Below are 21892 nucleotides of genomic sequence, written 5' to 3'. Positions count from 1 at the left end.
CCCCAGCAACAGTGACACAATTGGATTCCTACCTTTCCACAAATAATGCATTTCTTGTCATGCCCATGACTTTGTCCTCCATGTCCAGTGGATGCTGGTTTGGGGGCTCTTCATCTGTGACTAAATTGCTAGTGCCCAGGCATTCACGTCCTCACATTTAATACCACATGCGGAAAAGACTCACTCACCACGTTCCTACATCATGCTCCTTCTCTGTCCACCCACAGGTCCAAAGGACGTCATGATGGCTTCATTAGCCAAGTATGTTCCAGAAACATTCACCCCTGTGCTCCTGCATCTCAAACATGAGCCAGGTCAGATGACTCCACGTCATTCCCATCTGATAAAATGTTTGCTGGCCTGGAAGGCAGAAACCCAAAACCCTGGCAGGGCCCTGACAGGCCTTCCCTTCTAGTTCCTTACACCTTGCTACAGTGGGTAGAGATGAGTACTGGGCTCATGACCCAGTACAGGAACTAAAGGCCTTTTGTAGTGATGTGTTCTCCAAGTATTCCCAGCACCAACAGAGGGAGGAAGGAATGAGTGGACAGAGAAGATGTGCTGAAGACGTCAGACCCTGTGAGGGTCCTTTCATGTTGCCACAGGCTTAGCTCTGGGGATGGTTCTGTTCGTTTTTCTTTGGAGCTTTCTCTGGGTCTTCTTCCCTCCTCCATGAAATGGCTTGGGCAAGATCAAATGACCTGTATGGTTTACCCCAGTTCCCTATTTCCAATATCATGGTGGTACCTTTATTAATAAGTGTTAATATTAATATATATATAATTTATTTATTTACTTTTACTTATATGTGTATCTTTATGTGTGAACATACATGTGTGCTCATGTATGCAGTAGTGCACACATTTGGAAGACAGAGGGCAACTCACAGGAGTCGGTTCCCTCCTTCCACTTAGTGGGAGGATTGGACTCAGACCATCAGGCTTGGTAACAAGAACCTTTCACCTTCTGCACCATCTCATGGCCAATGGAGACCATAGGAAAGAACTGGAGGAGTCCCTGCAAAGCCATTTCATCTGTGTATCAGTAAGTGGGTTGTTTCCCATCACTGGCTGTTGGGCTGTCTTGGTGGAAACCCTCGATGAGGTATGGTGGCTAGAAATAATGACCTGTGAATGAATATTTACTAAGTGTCACACTGGGCTGGGTCTCAGGAGGAAGGGCAGCAGGGAGACATGGCCTGCATTTGAATGGTAGGAGACAGGCAATTAATTCCGAAGCCACGATGGGGCAGATGCTGATTGAAGAGCAGTGGGCATCATGTGAAGATTAGAAGAGGAAGCACAAAAATGCACACAGGCCTGGTGTATTTCAATAGCCAGAAAAAAATCCAGGGCGGGACCACCCACACTCTGGAGGCCATGCCTACAAAGTCACTTCAATTTGTACGGTTATATGGCCAGACCTCAGTGATGTGAACTGAGCCATTGAGCCCAGACAAGTCCATAGTATAGACAATGTTTATCACCATACGCCACAGTGTATTCATGGAGACAGTGTGCAGGGCAGTTTCCTCAACAACAGCTTCTTCATTCCCTCCTGGTTAGACTGACAGTCTGCTAGGAAGGGTTCAGATCTAAGCAGATGCCCTAGTGCCAGACAGGGAGACTGGTGCACTGGAGCAGAGGATGCACTTTGCCCAACATGTGTGTGGGAGGACTGTGCTGAAGGCACAGAGGAGGCAGCAGGTGGATTTAGCTGGGAGCACCTTGGAGGCGTGGTAAAGACCCCGGTTTAGACAAAGGGACAAAAGTTAGCCACTGAGAAACCCAGAACGTGAGAACTAAGAGAAACCTGGTCGCTCCACTTCCAGCCATCTTTTCACTCACATACATGACCTCAAACATGGGAGACTGGTGTGAAATTAGGTAAGAGGCAAATTCCCCCAATGGACCCAAGTAACTTGTTCCTTATCAATATAATAGTTGCTGGTTTGTCTGACTTCCTACCTGTCCTAATTGGTATCAGTAAATGAGGTTACTTTTTGGTTGAATATGAAAAAAGAAGTAATGAAATCTTATTCCTGAAAGTTCAAAATTACTCTCAATATTTTAATATATTTATGTATCTATACATTAATTTACTTTTCTATTCATCATTGGTACCATTTTGCATATGCAATTTTATGCCCAGATTTATTACCACTATGGGTGTTTTTTTCTATATTTTAAATGTTCTTGAAGCTCATAAATGATAATTAACTGGTAATAATAGTATTAATGGTAATTAATGACTGGTAATATTCCTACATAAGGACATAACAGAATTCTCTTTATTATTTCACTTCTTAAAAATTAGTGTGAATGAGCTAGTTTTTTGTTAATATAATGAAATACTGGAGGCTGGGATATTTATCAAGAAAAGAGGTTTTCTTATAGATTCCAAGGTATCAGCTTGAGTCTTCTGAAGATCTCCTGGCAGATAGTGTCACAATGACAGAAGGACATGTGGGAGAACGTGTAGTGGGTAGCTGTTCCAGCTTTGACCTGGAAGTACTACCCCCACTGAGGCTTCGATAACTGTCACACCAAGAAGGCAGGGCCAAGACAGGAGCCCTTAAGACCCAAGATCTGGATGTGCCAGTTCTCTTGGTTCCTGGATCCTGGACGCTGGAGGTAGACTGAGCAGAGTTCTCCAGAGAACACCGCTGGACTGAGCTACACCTTTCCCAGACCCTGTAAGCTATCCCTTCACTTGTAAGTTACCCACAAAATAAACCTCCCTTTTAACTATGTGGAGTTGCCTTAATACTACAAGCAATAAGATAGTCATCAGATAGGAAGTCAGGAACTCAGAGAGTTCTCTAGAACTCTATTCCACACTACCATTATAGTCTAGAATCAGGAAAAATAAGGCATGTTGAGTCCCATGGTCATAGTTCTCTTTCCTTCCTTCCACAAAAGTAGTGTCTTCAATTTTCTTTTCTTGCCACCATCACTCCCTTCCTTGCTAGAATGTGAGGTAAACTCCTTCCTTCTCCCCAGCAGAGTAATGTTTATCTCACAGGCCTTCTGCCTGCTTCTCTCCTTCGGGAACCTTCTCCAACTAATGACTTCCATTTATAAGAAGAAGAAGAATGGTAGAACTGTAATTTCTCCAACTCATTACACATGGGCATACCAATCCAAACTCAAGATGACTCTCCCCAGGCCCTGACTCTTTTATTTCCGTCTCATTTTTTGTGCATCCGGCTACTTGTTTAGTCCCTTTGCTCTCTATATTGTGGTGTGGGATTTCAGGAAAGATGCCAACTTTATTTCAAATAGTCAACCACTTATCCTAAAAATAGACTCCAGGATATGTAGGATAGCCAGTTTGTGATTAACTTTGGCACTTGAAATCAGAGGAGAACGAATAATGAGGTAACAGTGGGCATCTGCACTGGATGTTTCTCTGCCTATCAGGTCTTCCCCCATCCTCATGCTGTTTTGATTAACTGCTATCATCACCATCTTCTAAAATGTTCCCTGGCTACTTTGTGTCCTCTCTTTTTCCTAGTAAGGTTTGGGTTCACTTCTTAAGTGGCCCCTTTAGCTTATAGTACTAGGATTTTACTGAAATCATTCAAATCAAACTAGAATACAGACAGGACAAGAATCTTCTTTCTAACCGATTTTCACACGAGAATATATGGGTGAGTCTAGTCTCATGTTTATTGCTTTTTTTTTTCTTTGCAGGGGAGAGGGAACTATTAGTGGGTACCATGATAGTTTTCAAATCTAGGTTTTCTGTCTGAATTGGGAATTTCAAAACGTGTCAGCAACTGATGCCACAAGGACAGATTTTTGCCATGGTTTTCTTTTTAAGGAGTATTTTTATTAATTCTTTGAGAATTCCATACAACATATCTTGATCATATCCCAACTCCTCCCATACCCACCCTTCTCTACCCTCCCCTCCTCACCCACCCAACTTTCAGTCTTCTTTTCTTCTTCCCTATGGAGACGAGTTTGGGTTGCGCAACTGCTCTCGGGTGTGGAGCCTGCTCTGGCCTGTGGTCAGCCTACCAGCAGTCACATCATTAAAGAAAACTGACTCCTGCTCCCAGCAACTAGCAAAGGCCACAAGCTCCTCAGCTAGGGTGGGTGTGTGGCTGGAGCTTGTGCCTGCTGTCACAGCTCCTGTGTGTTCGCATGTGCAATTGCTGTGATTTTCATGTGCGGTTGTATGTCAGCATTCTTAAAAAGGATTTCTTTTCTCACATTAAGAATGTCGGCATTTCTCTTATGTCTTTATTCTCTCTCCTCTCTAACAGGCATTTTTTCTTCTGCATCTCTCTTCATCCTCTTTGTATTCTGAGAGTGTCTTTTGATTGCTCTGTGCCACTGATACCATACACCCGCATCGTGTGTGTGTGTGTGTGTGTGTGTGTGTGTGTGTATGTGTGTGTGTGTGTGTGTGTGCAATTGTTTGTATGTGTGAAGGGGCATGCATGTGTATGGCTATGGGCGTTTTTATGAGTGTGGCCTGTGCACATTCCACTGGACAACCTTGGGTGTCGTTTACCAGGCACCGCCAACCATTTTATTTTCCTTTCAGATAGTCTCTCACTGACCTGGCACTCTCCAAGTAGGCCAGGCTGGCTGGCCAACAAGCCCCAAAGATCCACCTATCCCGGCTTCTCCATTTCTGAGGTTACAAGTGTACACTGTTGCAACTGAGATTTCCACATGCATTCTGGGAATCAAACTCAGGGCCTCGTATTTGCAAAGCATTCTGGGAATCATACTCAGGGCCTCACGTTTGCAAAGCATGACTGAGTCATCTCCCCACTCCCATCAGTTCCACTGCCTTCAGCTGCAATTCTGTTCTCTCCCTCTCCTATTGATACTCTTTCTCATAGCACATGCTGTTTCTTTGCAGGGATCTTATTTCTCTTCAGTCTCAGGACACAAGAACAACTGGTATCCTGTGAAACAGAAGAAAAGCCAAGAATAGAGAAGAGAGTCAACAAAAAGGAAGAAGGAATGAAAGGAGCTTTGTAATTTTGATTTAAATTACACTGATTCCTCAAGGAAATCATTTTCAGATATGTACTTTTGTTTTTCAGGATACAACTACAATTTCTTCATATTAGTTCTTCCATGGATGCTCTCTCTTTCTTTCTCTCTCCCTCCCACCCTCCCTCCTCCTTCCCCTTCTTCATGTTTTTAAAGGAGTTAGACCTGCAAAGCAGCATTACAAACAGCTTCTGTATTTGAGTTCTCCTTGGCTCTTCCCATTCCTCACTTACACATCTTACCTGGAGGGTAAATTGAGAGGTAAAAAGGAAATGAACAGATGAATGAGCACATTCCCTAATTCACTTGTCCAGAACTATGAGGGAGTAGCCTGCCAAGGCATTCACTGCGGTGGCTTTCAGGTCTAAATTTACTATACTCTGTCATTTGTGGATAGTGACCCTTGTTAAAAGGCTTCTCTTTGAGATATGAGAGATAAGCGCCATAAGGCTCTGCAGCAGGAATGCACAGGAAACCTGCCAGAAGTGTGGGAGGCAAAGACACTCTGCCCTATAAATCTCATTTCCAGGCGCAAAACATGCAAGCAGCAACTCGGCCCCGTGACTCAGTGATTCCCAGCTGTGTGGGTGCTGATCATATATGCATCCCAAAGGTTAAGCCTGGGCCACAGGGCATTGAGTATTGGACTAGAGTACATAGGAGTTAGGTCAAGCCCAGAAGAACCCCTGAGAAGGGTCCTAAGACTATACATTTTTGAGACTGAAGAGTAGGTATGATCGTGTTCAGATGGATAGAAGGGAGTGGAACGTGCAGCTAAACAAGGCTCTTTGAAGCTCTACCTCAGCCTCGACCATTCTTCTGAAGAGCAGTATCACAGAGGTAAGAGCCCAGTGCCTACCTCTGAGTTAGCTCCTTCTATTAGTCAGCTTCTGGGCTTCACTTCTTAATAAGGCGCAGGAAAGGGGACGAACAGCTTACCAGCTTGCTATGTGGTGAGGAGCTGAAGTGACCTAAGTCATGTCCAGAACAGAACTGCAAATGAGAGACTCTCCAGTAAGTACTCTCTTTTTCGTCCTCACAACTAGGGAATCACATCCCCTGAAGTATTTAAAAAAATAAATGCACACATAGAATCAGGGAGCTATTGGTGGGCTTCGATTTATTACGGCATGACTCAGATTATTCATTTATTTTTTTTAAGATCTGTGTGTGCGTGCGTGTGTGTGTGTGTGTGTGTGTGTATGTGTGTGTGTGTATGTGTGTGTGTGTGTGTGTGTGTGTATACCAGGGGAGTGCCCAGGGACTAGAAGAGAATACTAGGTCTTCTAGAGCTGGAGTTACAGTCTCCACCTGATATACATTCTGGGAACCAAACTGGGGTCCTCTGGAAGAGAATGGAGATCTCTTAGCTGCTCAACCATCCCTCCAGTCCCTGAGATTATTCCTGTAAACACAATCTCTTAGCCAAGCGGTCAAGACAAGCTCCCTAACTCTGGGTATTCATTTCCTCATTTGCAGCACTAACCTTATAAAGGAAAATTTTAGAGATACATTGCATGTAAAACACTTACCAATGGGACTCGCTGTGCACCTTGCAGATCGTCCCATGGGCTGATTTTCTTATCCAGATAATATGATGCAGAGTGGCAGCCGGCATGACAGATGATCTCAACTTATGTCTGAGAAGACAAGACAAGAGGAGAGAGGGATGCGGATGGAAGGAGAGGGTGAAGGAGGGACGGGGAGGGGAGGGGAGGAGGAAAGAAGAGGGAAGAGGAGGACAGGGCAAAAAAGGGGAGTGAAAAGGAAGGGAGAAGAGGAGGTGAGATAGGAGAAGAGAAGAAATGGGAGAGAAGGGAAAGAGAAGAAAGGGAGGGAGGGGAGGAGAGAGATACTTTTGGAAATATATGTATTACATATATATTTATAATATAATACATAACAATATTAATATATAATTATATATATATATATATATTTTACAGGGCAATTTATGGGTCTCAACTCAAAACAGCCAACATTTTACTTGCCCATGTCTCGGATGCCAATGCGCTCTAGGTGCCATGAGATCTCACTCTGTAAGCTGGTAGCTTTTACTTTCAGATACACAGCTGAGGAGAACATGACCCCAACCCTCAGCACAACTTTTCCCACCTGACACCTTCTCCCTCTCTGGCAGGTCTGGTGATGGTAGCTGTGCATTGGGAAAGTAAGGGTAATGTCTAGAAGTGCTCCCTTAGTTTCTCACAGCAGGGAGGGAAGCAGACTTAGGGTGTGGTGTCCCCGAGGGCCTCTCTACACACACATTCTCCTTGGGGTGTCTCAGCATACCAGAGGTGTGGTTAGGCAAGTATCGCTCCACCCATGTGGTGTCTGCTGGCCAAGCCTCATCAGCCCTACACTCTCATCAAGAACATTAAGTGTACAGTAGCAGGGCTCCTAGGGACAGATTTAGTGATGCCCCCTGCCCTCTCAAGATTAATCTGCCCTTAATCAAACCACATTTCTTTTAGTCACTCCTCTGAAAGCTTCAAGCATTCCCTTGGCCCGGGTAAGTTTCTTGAGTAGGTCTAACACCTCTACCTAGAGCTGCAAAATAGCCCAGCACAGCGGCTATAGGGAGGCCTTGTGCCAGGCTGCTGGGTGCCTCCTAACATCACAACAGGACAGCCAGTTTCCTGAAGGCACTGCTCAGGTGGTCTCAGTATAGCCACGTAATGGAGGCATCCATGTCTCTGGATATTATGAAGTGCCCTGTAGCTGGAGAGGCATAGTAAAACTCAACCCAAGCCTCTCTTCCTGGAGATAAAAATCACAAGCAAGACTAGCTTATCCCAAATGCCAATCTAGTACCCCCCCAGAAAAACACCAGAAACTCCCATATACAGCTATGTTGAGTTACCAACACCTTCTCCTAAACCAATATCCAAGCAGCATTAAGGATTAAAGAAGACAGTCTACTCAGGGATCTGAGAGTAAAGCCAGATAGCTAGATGATAGACAGATAATTGGATAATTGATATATAGTACATAGATGGATGGTAGACAGACAGATGATAGATCAAGCAAAGCTGTGCTGACAGGTCATTCAAAGTGACAGAGTAGAAAGCAAAGGACTAGATGGACCCATAGCAGCTGCGTACAACCTTATTTCAAAGGGAGCAGCATCATTTGGAATTTTACACACAAAAGGTACAAGTGATAATTACCTGACATCCTGATTCTGTAAACATTGATGTTGGATGTCAGTGTGAAGGCTTGTCATCTCTACTACCCTCTAACCTACTTGAACTTTTATCAGCCTGCATTCAGACACTCCCATCTCCAGAAGAGCATTTAGAGAAGACGATGATTCAGACAGTCTGAATCAAGTTAGCAAAGCTCATCAGACAAGACCATGAAACTTCCAGGCATGACCTTTCAACTCCATTTGAAGCCCAGTTTCAGGGAGACATTAGACTGAGGGGCCTGAGAAGTAAAAGAAGAAGTTGACTCATGACTACCTATGTACTGTTGCTGTTCATTTCATCTCTTGGGGTTGCTTGTCTTCCTTCAGTGAAAGAAGGTGGATGAACGCTACATCCATTCTGAGACATCTACAGAAGCAGAGTTACACCTGATTTCTATTTCAGTTCCTCTGTTCGATCAGCCCCACAAGAAAGTTCAAACACATCATGAAGAAGAGGCAGAATGGTGTGAATAGTATATACTGTGGTCTCTCCTCATGATCCTTCATTTTTGTCTCATCTATGGTGCCTTCAAGAAGGTACACTAGGACTGGGAAGATGATGCAGTCAGTAAAGTGCTTTCCATGAAAGCGTGAGGACATGAATTCAATCACACAATACACATAGAAAAGTGTGGGCATGTTAGCACATACTTAGAATCCCAGCACTTGGGAAGGAGGACAGAAGACCCATGATACTAACTGCCCAGGTCCACAGCTGAACTGGTAAGTTCCAGGCCCAGTGAGGAACTCTAACTCAAAAATCCAAGAAATCAGTGTCCTGAAGAATGACACACAACGCTGACTTTTGATTCTATAAATACATGCTTGCACACCCATGCCACAAAGCTACACACACATTTATGTGTTCACACACAAAGCTAAACTCAATACAATAGTAATAGATGGTCTATAACGTACTTTCCAATTATAAAGTCTGATGATCCTAGATTTGAAGATATTCAGATGATCTGAATATTGTCCACCAACTTGCAATTATCCATGTAGCATTCTACATTGAACCTCAGAGAATATACCTCAGAGACGGTAAAAATCCTGAATCAGTATTGTTTATCTACAGTTAATGCCTGCCATGGATTTCTATAATTCACCGAACTCACTTAAAAAAAAAACAAAAAACAACAACCTCATTTAATGGAAATTGGCATTCTCAAAGGAAGGCCCTATCATCTGGTCCAAGAACAGGTTGAACACTATTCCTTCCTAGAAACCTTTTTGTTCAGTTTTATAGCTAAGGCCCCTGCTGTGTAATTCACAGATAAGAGAAGGCATGTTTATGCAGACAACTATTAACTGCATTGAACTCTGCCAGATATGATGTTACTTACCAAGGAATAATATCTGAGGAATGCTTATGCACAGGGAAAAAAATCTGTCTCACTGAGATTATTTGTTTCTCATTAAAATCCCATCAAGCCAGACAAAATCCCAGCAAGGAGAGGTAAACGTGTGGGCATGAAGTCCCACCCCTAGCTGAAGAGCTATTGGCAATTGATAGCTTCTGAGAGGGGGGAGAGTCAGTCTTCTTGGAGGGTGTGGCCCTCTCTAATCCTACCATGCTCTAGCAGATGACCATGCATCCAAGAGCTCATGGGCAACACAAATTGCGCTTAACAGGGTTAGAAGAATTGTGGCCACCATGGTGGGTGGATAGGGAAGTGGGGAGTACATCTGAGAGGAGTTGGGAGCAGGTGGACATGATCAAAACACATGCATGAAATCTTCAAAGAATTAATTTTTAAAATCCTTACATGAAGTAACATATGTCAAGCACTTATCATATTTAAAAATGTTCAGATATTCTTGGATATACTCCCAACAACACTTCATTATGTCACCTGTTTCTATCTGTCTTATATTCATTCCACCAAAGTAAAGCAAGCCAGAGGCTAGCTTCCTCACTCATGGAACACTCTATATCCTTATATGTGCAGGGAGATGTCCATTAAAGTCTCCCTTGCTACCACCACCACCACCACCACCACCACCACCACCACCACCACCAATCGTCAAGGGATGATAAATCATCTCTGTCTACATTGAGACTAAGATTGACAACTGCTCAGAGTATCTGCCAAAGGGTGTGCCATAGCCAAAGGCAGAGAGAGTCCCTGCAGGAATCCTGTTCCCAGACACCAGACATGGGGACGTGAAATGCCACTGGAATTTGCCTAAATGCCAGAGTCAACAAAGGTCTCAGTGGGAAGCTCAGGACTTCCCTCAGACTAGCCAACCCACCAGGTCTAAGAAGTACTTCCTAGAGAAAGATGCAGGGCATGTCAATCAAGGCACAGTAAGGTATTCTGCCTGCTACCAGACTCTGCCGCCTCCAAACGTAATACACTTACATGGTTTCTCTCACGTTTTATTTTGAAGATGGGAAAAAATCTACCCCTCTCATCCACAGCAGGCTTGGAAGCATTGCTATTATCATCTGCCTTCCTTGATGGAGAATACTGTTGGCAAGACGCCTTACTCACTTTCTACTTGATCATCAATGTTTAGGGAAGTGCATGAAATCCAAAATATCACCAACAACAACAACTTGTAGGCAAGTTTTAATACAGCAAAAATGCTTTAATTTGGCATGTTATGTGGTTTTAATAGATGAGATAAATGTTCTTTAGTTGGAATGAGTTGCAGACACAAGTCAGCAGAGGACTGACAGAGAAATAGTCTTCTGGATCTTTCCAAGTGAGTAGAGCTACAATGTGGCTATGCTATTTAGTTCAGAGTAAACTTCCGCTGCCTCTGTAGAAAGACATGAGGATAGAGCTGAATAGAGCCACTTATTTTTTTAGTAATCTGCAACTGTTTATAATATCAAAATCTAAATCATACAACTGGGGAAATTTTTGTGGTATGTACATGCATATATATACAGGGAAGGATGGTAAAATCAGGATACAAAAGATCAGTAATACTAGAAAAAGAAGGGACATTAAAAATAAATGAAGGAGGGTTAGGTATGGTGGTACATGCCTTTCGTCCCAGCACTCAAAAGACAGGGACAAGTAGATATCCATGAACTCCAGGCCAGCTTTGGCTATATAGTGAGTCCCTGTCTCAAAATATAATTAAGAAATTGTTGTTGGACTTTTTCATTGGGACCTTTGGCTCCCCAGTGGTGACACAGAGCCTTATTATTAGTTATGAAAGCTCAGCTGATAGATTAGGCTTGTTTCTAGCTCTTATAACTTAAATTAATTCAGATCTTTTAATCTATGTTATTTTACATGGCTCAGTTTCCTTTACTCAGTACTGCCCACGCTGTTTCCTCCACATCTCCTGACATCTCCCTTCTTCTTCCCAGTGTCCTCTGTGCCGGGAAATCCTGCCTAGCTGTTGGACATTCAGCTATTTATTAAACCAATCAGAGTGACACCCCTTCACAGTGTCCAAAAAGATTATCTCACATCAGAAGAAAGAAATAGAGAAGAGAGAGAGAGAAAGCTGGGAAAATGGCTCAGTGATTAAAAGAGTGTGCTGCTCTTACGGAGGATCAGAGTTCAACTCCCAGCGCCCTTTATCAAGAGAGTCACAACTGCCTGTAACTCCAGGTCCAAGGAATCTAACACCTTCTTCTGCGTTCTGTGGTTACTCAAACACATGAGCACATAGACACACACAGGCATTGGCACACACACATAAGTAAAAACAAAGCAAGCATTTATGTAAGTTAATCAACTTGGATAGTCTTAAGACACAGGAGACACTTGTAATTAAACTTTAAACTCTCTGTAATTGTAATAAAAATAAAGGGAAATTCTCCGCTGAAGCCAATGCCTAGTGGGAGATTCAGAGCTAGCTGGCACGTGTAAACCAGCACTCTTCTCACCATAAGATGCTTCATTTGACAAGATTAAAAAAAAAGGGGGGGGGAAATTGATTATTTTAGTGAAATAATGCAGAAAAATGAAGTTTACAATATGTGACCTGTGGTTGTCACCAACAGCCCAGTGAGTCTGAAATATGTTTGTATTTTCTATTTTAAATTTTAATATTTCTATTAAATATGTTCCAAGATTCTATTTAAAACCCTGTTCTCTGGTATTTGTGTTTCACCAGACTCAGTGCCCATGCCTTGTGCCTTCTAAAAGCATAGAGCAAGCCAGGCTTGCGAGGGAAGCTGGCTGTGTGTACCATTACACCATCTAGTAGTATTGCCTGTAGCCCTGAGACAAGCCTGTCTTCACAATGTACATGGGAGACAGCTCATTTGAGACTCTCTGCTTCTACATACTCACACTAGGAAAATGCTTGCACACCCTCAAATTATCAACTGTCAACTGGATCCCATTGGATGATAACTTCCAAAACTACTTTTTTTTTTCAGTTCTTGTACCCCTGTAGAATTATGATGACCATCTGGCAAACATCTCCACTCAGGTGCCTGAAATCCTCTCAAACTCAATTATCTCTAAAGCCATAATGAGGGCTGTGCTCATTGTAGAAAGGGGAAATGGAGCCTGTGACATACAGTAAGGAATAGTCTGCCATTCTGATAATTTCCAAACACTTATGCCATCCTATTTTTTAAACTTTTCTTTAAAAAATATTTTACAGATTTTATTTTAATCATATTATTTCCCCTCTCCTAACTCTCCCTACACCCTCCAAAATCTACCTTATTTCCTCCTACCCTGGCATACTCATCAGTTCCAGGCACGAGATTAGCTTAATAATCTTTTGTGTAAGATTTTTATTTTTATTTAGTCTGTGTGCATGTCTATGTCTGTCTGTCTGTCTGTGTGTCTCTCTGTTTCTATCTCTCTGTGTGCATCTGTCTCTGCTCTGTCTGTCTCCACCTCTCTGTCTGTCTCTGTCTGTCTGTCTCTGTCTCTCTCTCTCTGTCTCTCTGTCTCTCTGTCTCTCTCTCTGTCTCTCTCTCTCTCTCTGTGTGTGTGTGTGTGTGTGTGTGTGTGTGTGTGTGTGTGCAGGTGCCCAGGGAGGCCAGAAGAATGTGTTGGATCCCCTGGAGCTAGAGGTACAGACAGTTGTGAACTACCATGTGAGTGCTAGGACTGAACACTAGTCTTTTACAAGAACATTAAGTGCTTTTGACCACTGAGCAATCTCTCCAGACTCTATTTTAACAACCTTAGTTCATTCTGATCATATAGGCTTTGTTTTTGCTGTTGAGTCCTTCTAGATGCTTCTGTAATCTTTGCACATCAAAGTTCTGTTAACCATACATGTCTCAGCTCAAATGTAAGAGACTCCAAGAAGATTCTTCTAGACTAAAGAATTCCTCTTTGTCTCACTTTGATTTTCAATTACTTACTTATTATCATCTAGATTTACAATTATTATTACTTAAAAAGGGTTATATTAACCCTGTGAGAGCATCAACTTTACCTGTGGCAATATTTGGCATACAGTAGGCATCCACTAAACACTTGTTAAATAAATGAATAAGGAATAAATCTGCCACTCACCATTCTCCATAGAACTGTTCTTCGCATATTTTATATTCCTTCAAAAATGCCACTGCTGAAGTCCACCCTACACACTTCATTCCAACTTAAACCTATCATTGATTTAGCCACAAAAATTATCTTCCAAAATATTTCTCAATTCTAACTGTTCTTGGCTCAGATTCCTTGCTCTAGTGGAAGGATCTCTCTTTGTACACCACCCTTCTCCTCCTGTTGATTTTAAGTTCCACCCCTGCCCATTAAGCCTTTCCAGTTGGTCACTTAGATCTTGGCAAAGCCTAAGTGTGATCATCTCACAGTCCTCCCCAACACTTCAGTAGCTTCTACTGGTCTAAAGATCTCAAGAAAATTCTCTACTGTGTCCTGTGAGGTCTTTCCTAAGCCAGCTCCAACCTGCCGGTCCCTCTTCTTCTCCTTCCTCCTCTTGCCTATTAACCCCAAGCACATAACACATGTGCTACTACTGCCTGGCTGGCTCTGAACAGGTGATTTTTCTTTCTTCCTAAAGTATCCTTCACACATGCATGACCTATACTAAGTGACAAATTACTACCTACTAGCTGGTTAAAGCTGAGCTCAAGGCCTTGCTAACTTCTCCAGATACACATAAATATGCCTTATCCAATCTCCCTGGTATTAGTTACTGTTTTCATTGCTGTGGCAAAATCAAATTAATGAAGGAAGAGTTTGTTTTGGCTCACACTTGGAGCATACAGACCATCATGGTAGAGAAGTCATGGTTACAGAGGCAGGAGGCAGCTGGTCACATAGTATCCATAGTCAGGAGGCAGAAAGATGAATATTGATGCTAAGCTCACTTTTATCTTCTACTCGGTACAGGATTCCAACCAGAGAATGGTACCACCCACATTTAAAGTGGGCCTTCTCACCTCAACTGACCTAATCCAGAAACTTCATCATAGGTGTGCCCAGCGGTTTTATCTTCTGAGTCTAGATCATATCAAATTGACAATACCAACCACCACACTCCTCCTTTACATGGTTTCTTTCTTGTTACTATACTTGATATTTTCCATTTCTATTTTCTCCTCTTAGATTATCAGGTCTCAAAGGGTCTGTGTCTCCTTCAAGTTTGTGTGTTTAGCACCTACCCTAGGAGCTAACCCTCTGAGGTGCTTGGGGATTTTCATTGCTAAAGAATTAAGAGGTAGATGGGTGTCAAGATAGGACAGTTACATACATGGGACACAATGAAGGCAGTTCTTAGAGGTAAGTTTATAGCCCAAGTGTCTATTTTTAAAAAATGGAGATATCCAACATTAATAACTTGAAAATACAGTTGGAAGCTGTAGAGAAACAAATATCAATAATATCTCAACTGAGTAAATGGGAAGAAATAATCAAACTCAGGGCTAAAATCAATGTAATAGAATAAAAAAATTGTAAATATTCAATGAGATGAACAGTTGGTTCTTTGAGAAAATCAACATAGTTGACAATCCTTTAGTCAAATTAGCCAAAAGACAGAGAGAAAATCTAAATTAGTAAAATTAAAGATGAAAAGGGAGACATCACGCTGGGCGGTGGTGGCGCAAGCCTTTAATCTCAGCACTTGGGAGGCAGAAGCAGGCAGATCTCTGTGAGTTTGAGGCCAGCCTGGTATACAAAGTGAGTTCCAGGAAAGTCGCAAAGCTACACAGAGAAACCCTGTCTCGAAAAATCCGAAAAGAGAAAAAGAAAAGGGAGACATCACAACAGACACTGAGGGAATTCAGAGAATCACAAAGACATACTTTAAAAATCTACCGCCCACCAAACTGAAAAACCTAACAGAAATGATGAATTTATTGTTATATACAACCTACCAAAGTTAAATCAAAACCAAATAAGCAATTGAAACAGACCTATAACCCCTAGTGAAATAGAAGCAGCAGCAATAATTAAAATTTCCCAGCCCACCCCCCAAATCCCATGGCCAGATGGGAATTCCAATGCTTCTCAAAGTATTTAATAAAATAAAAAACTGAAGGAACATTTACAAATTCTTTTTCAAAACCTCTATTACTCTGATACCAAAATCACACAAAAGCAACAAAAAAAGGGGAAATTATAGACCACTATCCCTTAAGAACATAGATATAAATTTTCTCAATAAAATATTTGCTAACTGAATTCTCAAACACATCAAAGAGATGATCTACCATTATCAAGTTGGTTTTACCCCAGAATTGCATGGATGGTTCAACATATAAAATAAGTAAACATAATCCACCATATAAACAGACTAAAAGACAAAAACCACATGATCATCTCACTAGATGTAGAAAAGGCCTTTGACAAAATCCAACATGCCTCCCTGCTAAAAGTCCTGGAGAGACTACGAATATAAGGAACATATATCAACATAATAAAGGCAATTTACAGCAGGCCAACAGCCAACATCAGAAACTCTCAGCATTTCCCCTAAAGTCAGGACTAAGACAAGGATGTCCACTCTCACCATACTTATTAAAAATAGTATTCAGTCTTAGCTAGAGCAATAACACAACTGAAGGAGATCAAATAAAAAAATGAATAAGTCAAAATAGTTTTACTTGTAGATGATAAGGTGTTATACATAAAAAAACCTAAATATTCAACTAGGAAACTCCTACAACTGATAAACACTTTGAACAAAGTAGCATAACACCTAATTAACACACAAAAATCAGTGCCCTGCCTATATACAAATGACATGCATAGTAATAAAGAAATAAGACAAATAGTATCATTTACAACAGTCTCTAAAACATATCTTGGGATAACTCTAACCGGACAAGTGAAAGACCTGTATGATAATAAAAACCTTGAAACTTTTGTCTTCCTTAGGTTTCTATTCCTGCTATGAAACACCATGGCCAAAAAGCAAGTTGAGGAGGAAAGAGTTTATTTGGCTTACACTTCCACATTGTGGTCCATCACTGAAGGAAGCTAGGACACAAATTCAAACATGACAGGAACCTGGAGGCATGACCTTATGCACAGACCAGACTATGGCTGGTTCATCATGGCTTACTCAGTCTGTTTTCTTATACAACCTAGGACCATGAGCACAGATATAGCACCACCCACAATGGACTGGGTCCTTCCCATCAATCACAAATTAAGAAAATGCCCTGCAGCTGGATCTTATGAAACCATATTCCCAATTAAGTTTCCCTCCTTTCAGATGACTCTAGCTTGTCTCAAGTTGACATAAAACTAAGCAGAATAATTGCCTCTTTATCAATTTGACAGATAAATATATCACTGTTAAGCCATAGCCTTTACTTTCTTGTTCATTCCCAAGATCACACATTAACATCAACATCACAATATAAAACATTTCACAAACCTTAAAAGTCCCACATTCTTCACAAATTCAAACACTTTAAAATTCAGTATCTTTAAAAATCCAAAGATGCTTTTAAAATCAAAAATCTCTTTTCAAATTCACTCTCAATTGTGAGTTCCAGTAAAATAAAAAATAAGTGAAATACTTCAAGAGGGAAGAACAAGGGCACAGGCACAATCTGAACAAAGCAAAACCAAATTCCAAAAAGTATAAAAAATTCAAAGTCCAGTTATCTGGGATTCACTCACAACATCCTGGGCTCCTCCAAGGGGCTTGGGTCACTTCTCCAGCTCTGCCCTCTGCAGCACACACGGCTTGTCTTCTAAGCTCCAGCTGGCTCCACTCCACTGCTACTGCTGTTCTTGGTGGTCATCCCATGGTAGTGGCATCTCCAAAATTGCTGTGGTCCCTCATAGCAACTAGGCTGCTATTTCAACAAAAGCCTCCCTAGTCTTTCTTCAGGGACTCAAGTCCTGCTACCCAGTGCCAAGCCCCAGCTGTTCTCCATGACCCCTTCATGCCTGCAAAGCCAGTACCACCTAGGTGAGTCTTACTTTACCAAGTTCAGCTGCCAGCACAAGGTACAGCCTCAACCACCTCTGGATCACAGCTTCTGGGTGCTTACTCTCAGGAAACACTTCCCAGAAGATTTCACCTCAGTGATGCTGGTCTCTTCTTAATCACAGCTGATTGCTCAGCCCCAGCAGACCAGCATCCATTGTCCCAGCAAAGCAAAGGTTTTACTTTAGTGGTTCTGGCCTCTTGTTAATCACAGCTGATTCTTCATCTCCAGCTGACCAGACACCACAGATTCTTCACACAAAAGGCTTGGTTGAGTCTTTGTTTCCCTCTGAAACTTCACAAGCCATGCCTTCATCATCTGCACTACTCTCAACATTCTTATCTTCCAAGAACTTAAAGAACAGCTCACTGAGCTCTCAACACTCAATGGATTTTGTAGCCCAAAGTTCCAAAGGCCTTCCACAGCCCTCCCCAAATTAACATAGTCGGTTCCATCACAGAAGTACCCCACGATCCTGGTACTAAGTTGTCCTTGGGTTAGTATTGCTACTATGAAACACTATAACCAAAAAACAAGTTGGGGAGGAAAGGGTTTACTTGGCTTACACTTCCACAATGTAGGCCCTCATTGAAGGAAGCCAGGACAGGAACTCAAATATGGCAGGAACCTGGAGGCAGGAGCTGATGCAGAGGCCATGGAGCAGTGCTGCTTACTGGCTTGCTCCCCATGGCTTGCTCAGCCTGCTTTCTTATAGAACACCTGACCACCAGCCCAGGGATGGCACCGCCCACAATGGGCTGGGGAAACACCCTACAGCTGGAGCTTATGAAGACATTTCCTCAAGTGAGTTTCCCTCCTTTCAAGTAACTCTAGCTTGCGTCAAGCTGACAAAAAATTAGCCAGGAAAACATTGAAGAAAAAATGAAGAAGATAAAAAAGATGGAAAGATTTCCTATGCTCCTGGATCAGTAAGAGTAATATTATGAAAATGGCCATTCAGCCAAAAGAAAGTGACAGATTTAATACAATCCCCATCAAAATTGCAACACAAATCTTCACAGAAATTTAAAAAAAAAACTTTATATGGAAACACAGAGAGAGAGAATACCTATAACAATCCTGAATAATAAAAGAACTGCTGGAGGCATTACCATCTCAGATTTCAAGTTTTACTACAAAGCTATAGTAATAAAAGTAGTATGACACTGACATAAAAACAGACACATTGATCAGCGGAACACAGTTGAAGACCTGGACATAATTCCACACACCTATGGACCCCTGGTTCTTGCCAAAGAAGCAAAAATTACATGATGGAGAAAAGATAAATCTTCCACAGGCTGGTCAAACCGGATGACTGCATTTAGAAGAGTGAGAGCAGATTAACATCTATCACCCTGCACAAGACTCAACTCCAACTGGATTAAGGCCTCAACATTAGACCAGATACTCTGAATCTGATAGAAGACAAAATAAGGAATAGTCTTGAACTCACTGGCACAGGAAGGGGCTTTCTGAATAGGATGCCAAAAATACAGGTTTTAAGATCAACAGTTAATAAATGGAATCTCATGTTAATAAAATACTCTGTATAGTTAAGGATTCCATCATTCAAGCAAAGTGGCAGCCTACAGAATAGGAAAAAAATGTTTACCAATTATATATGTGACAGCGTGTTGTATGTAGAATATGTAAGGAACTTAAAAAAACTGAACAACAAGGAAACAAAAAGCCCAATTTAAAAATGGAGTCTAGAACTAAACTGAGTGCTCTCCAAAGATGAAACACAGACAGAAACACTTAAAAAAAGGTCTGGCATCACTAGCCCTCAGGAAAATGCAGATCCAAACTACTCATGCCAGTCAGAATGATCACATTTAATATGAAAAAAATGACAATACATGATGACATGGATGCAGGGCAAGGGAAATACCTATCCATTGCTGGAGAGCACAAATTGTCACAGCCCTTATGGATATCAGTGTGGAGGTTCCTCAGAAAACTGAATTGATATAGCGCAAGATCTAGATATACCACTCTTGTACATGTACCAAAGGACTCTGCATTTTTACTACAGAGACACTTGCTTATCCATGTTCATTACCGTACTATTCATAATAGCCGGAAATTGAAAACAATCTAAGTGTTCTTCCACCAATAAATACATAGTGAAAATGTGGTACATTTACACAATGGAATACTAGTCAGATGTTAAGAGAAGTGATAATAAATTATAAAATTTGGGGGCTGGAAGAGATGGCTCAGTGGTTAAGAGCACTTACTGCTCTTCCAGAGGACCCGGGTTCAATTCCCAGCATCCACATGGCAGCTCACAACTGTCTGTAATTCCAGTTCCAGGGGACCTGATACCCATGGCAAAACACAAAGGCACATTAAGAAAATTATGAAATTTTCAGACAAATGGATGGAGCCAGAAACAAGCATCCTGAATGAGGTAACTCAGACCCAAAGGGACAAGTGTGTCATGTTTTCCTTACATGTAGATGTCAGCCTTTAAACTTTAGATATGATATGTGTGTTTCAGTTAGAATAACTACAGAGGTTGGGTAGCTAGTAAGGGACTGGTGAGCAAGAGGGATCTTCTGAGGAAGGAGAAATCCAATGCAGTGTTATAAAGAGATAAAGGGAATTGGAGGATTAAATGGAGAGGGTGTGGGATGGCTCAAGTGAAGGAGGGAAAATGAGCGGGGACAAGTAACACTAGTGGCCTCTTGAAAAGCCAAAAACTCACTATTATGGAAGTCTCTAAAGTGAACGTATACGTGGAAGGAATTTCAACTCCATTAAATGCAGTTATCATATAACGGGGGAGAGAATGACCCAACTAGACATCTTATGCCACCAAGTAAAACTCCCCCAGTGCCAGGAATGCTATAATTCTTGTTGAGCTGTTGGCCAAAGGGGCCTCAAACAGCTCCCCAAACATCACAGACTATTGCCAAGGTTTTTTGGTTATCCTCCACAACTTGATGATAAGGCCCTGTTGATGAAGACCCTACTTACTTATATCATCAAACACAGAGAAGGCGAGCTGGTACCGAGACAGATGTTTCATTGCTACTGACAAGCATTCAAGGTGCTAGAAAACACTCTGCATGCTACCCAAGAAAAGTCATCATCAATATCACTCAGCTACAAACCCAATGACTTACGACAGCAAACTGCCTGCAAAATATACTGGTATACTAGTGGTACAAATGTTATGGGATAAGCAACCAGCTTTTGAATTGGGATTGAAGACCTGCTACGTGAGATGGAACCCATTCCTGACACTGCTGAAGTGACTAAGAACCTGAGTCTAGGTAGGCTGTGGGCCTTAGAGGAAATCCAACTATTATAATTCTGTCAAAGGAACGTGGCAACAAAGTGACTCCCAATAGCATATCACTATACCCATAGATCTGTGCCTTTCTCAGCCCTCATCACAGAAGCTTCTTGCAGTAAATGGTAATTAACACAGAAACCCACAAATAGACAAGGTGCTGATAGGAAGAGACTTTGGTGCATTCAAGCCTAAATAGGATGTCTTTATCAAAGCGCTCCTATCAAGGATTAGGGATCTACATGGAAGAGAGGGAGGAAAGAGTGTAAGAGCCAGAGGTGGTAGTTCTTACAAGGAAAGAGCGTCTTCCAGACACAGCAGGGACGATGCGATATGAACTGGAAGAGACTGTGACAGCATGCACAGGACCTGCATAGGTTCAAACCAGACAAAATCCTAGCACTGAGAAGGGCAAGTGAGCACAAAGTCCCACCCCAGGCCAAGAAGTCGTTTGCGACTAATACCTCCTGCGAAAGGAAAAAATTTTCTCTAATGAAGTGTCACTGAGAATATCAACCACACTCCAGGGAACAATGCCCCACGCACAGAAGCAGTTGGCCAACACAAAATCGACTCCATGTTTTTTGTGTGCTTTTTGTTTTGATATTTTTTATCCTGTTGGCTTTGGAGGTACTTATTTGCTTTTATTTTTGTTCTTTTGGGTTTTTTTTTATTTTTTTAGAGAGAGAAATATGAAGCTGGGCAGATAGAGAGGTGGGAATAATATGGGAGGAGTTGAGGGATGAGAAAGAATATGATTAAAATATATTGTATGAAAAAAATTCTAAATAAATATAGAACAGATAGTATGTTGTGGTGAGGTTTAATCAATTATAATCCTCTGGAATTTCTTGTGGGCATATTGACTTCTGACTAGGAGGCATCATTCAAATGTTGAGGAGATGATAATTCTTATAGGAGCCAAGAATCATTACAGATTGTGGTCAAAGGAGACACACCCACATTCTGCGGACCGTGAGTCCCCCCAGTTTAACCATTTAAGGAAAGACTTGACCGTGTTCAGGCTC

General features: G+C 41.8%; 1 long non-coding RNA gene across 2 annotated transcripts in view; it reads right to left on the bottom strand.

The window, feature by feature from the left end:
• Window positions 1-5170: 5170 nt before the first annotated feature.
• Window positions 5171-21892, bottom strand: part of LOC128122224 (uncharacterized) — a 133029-nt gene continuing 116307 nt past the window's right edge. For both annotated transcript variants that reach the window (XR_008222363.1, XR_008222362.1), the window contains 2 exons: window positions 6551-6658; window positions 5171-6011 (listed from right to left, as the gene is read on the bottom strand). This is a non-coding gene — a long non-coding RNA (uncharacterized LOC128122224). The remainder of the gene's footprint in view (window positions 6012-6550; window positions 6659-21892) is intronic.

The sequence above is a fragment of the Peromyscus californicus genome, unplaced genomic scaffold (genome assembly GCF_007827085.1).
Source record: "Peromyscus californicus insignis strain IS unplaced genomic scaffold, ASM782708v3 Scaffold_3__1_contigs__length_106647218, whole genome shotgun sequence".
In the NCBI taxonomy this organism is placed as follows: Eukaryota; Metazoa; Chordata; class Mammalia; order Rodentia; family Cricetidae; genus Peromyscus; species Peromyscus californicus.
This window is presented reverse-complemented; position numbering and strand designations above follow the sequence as displayed.